Below are 1,487 nucleotides of genomic sequence, written 5' to 3' on the forward strand. Positions count from 1 at the left end.
TATATATGGGTCATTCCACCAATACTGTATATCATTTAGTAACATCTAGGTTCAAATTTCAAATTTGTTTCCAATGAATGCATTGTGGCAAGTTGTCACAAGCAAGGTCTTATTGTTTGTTCCTGAAAATACCAGACCTCTTTGATAATCAGGTCTAGCACAGCATGCCATGAAAGCGCAATACCCTGGACTGTGAGGAATGTTACATGCATTAACAAAAAATAACAATGACCACAGATTCAGACAAATATAAAGTCAACAGCTCATGTGAATGTGTTTTACTGATTAAAAAAAACTCGAACCACTTGAAAAAAATCATAGAAATCAGCGCGGGTCTCAACTGAAATGACATCAAATGTGAGGAATGTTACAGGACAGAATTATTGAGAAAAATTCGGTAAACTTTGACTAAAACAAATTCCAAAAATATCAACACTGTTGAAAAAAGGCTTTAAATAGAAGGAACAACATTGAGAGTTGCCAGCAGTTCACAACTGAGGTGTTTGAAAAGAGATTTCTACACAAAATGTGAGGAATGTTACATAACATGAATTTCATTTTCTTCCCCACAGCTATGCCAGACTGAAATCAAGAGTTTTCACTTTTCTCCTAATACTGATTTTGTAGCTTTGTACATGAATGTAACCACCCATCCATGTAGGCCTACATGTTTTCCAGTTGCCTCAAAAACCTGAGGAAGTTAACTTTTATGCGAACATCGTGAGGATTGTTTCATTGTCTAAAATTGAGGACGAACACAAAGTGTCTTGTCCCCTGGATGCCGCCTTCATGAAAGGAAAGATTCAACCTCTGAAAGCGATAGATCGGCTTCTGAGCATGGCATTGGAAAGCGTATCGGCGAAAAAAAATGAAATGCACTAGGAGAGACGAAGGACGTCGGGAATGTTACATTTGGACGAAAATCGGCTTCATTTTCAAAACGGCTTGAAAAAAAAATTAGACTCTATCCTAAAATTGTTCTCTAACTAAGCCGTGCAGGAATGGTTCAGCATCAGTTTCCCTTAAAATGGAAAAAACTGAACCCTCCCGATTATGACTTTTAGAGGACATGTTTTTCCTGTTCAAAACGGACGAACCCATGTAACAATCCTCACAACTAAACAATGAGCTCAGCGGCCTCATACCGGGAAAGTGTGTGTTTTTTGCATACACTGTTCCAAAGTCCTGCTCATTGCTAATAGAAAGATGCCTCTTTATACAAGAAACAAACAGTTTTGTTGCTTGAAGACCAAACCCATTACCTGCACCATTTCCTTGTTACTTTTTTTCACTCAGAAAAGCACCTCTTTTTTCCCTATGACTGTTTCTTATCTTACAACATGAACTTCTAACAGTTTTTCAAGCTTATCAGAGATTCCTCAACATTATTTCTTTGCAATTGTACCAAAATAAATACGATTGGTGTCTTTGGGTGGTTGTAGTTGACATTCAAAATAGACTGTTTTGGTGAATGACCTATATATATA

General features: G+C 37.1%; 1 protein-coding gene across 4 annotated transcripts in view; it reads left to right on the plus strand.

Annotated features, from left to right (window-relative positions):
- Positions 1-1,487, plus strand: part of LOC101849319 — a 64,366-nt gene that overhangs the window by 59,429 nt on the left and 3,450 nt on the right. The gene's annotated exons all lie outside the window — the stretch shown is intronic.

This window comes from Aplysia californica, unplaced genomic scaffold (assembly GCF_000002075.1).
Source record: "Aplysia californica isolate F4 #8 unplaced genomic scaffold, AplCal3.0 scaffold00599, whole genome shotgun sequence".
Classification (NCBI taxonomy): domain Eukaryota; kingdom Metazoa; phylum Mollusca; class Gastropoda; order Aplysiida; family Aplysiidae; genus Aplysia; species Aplysia californica.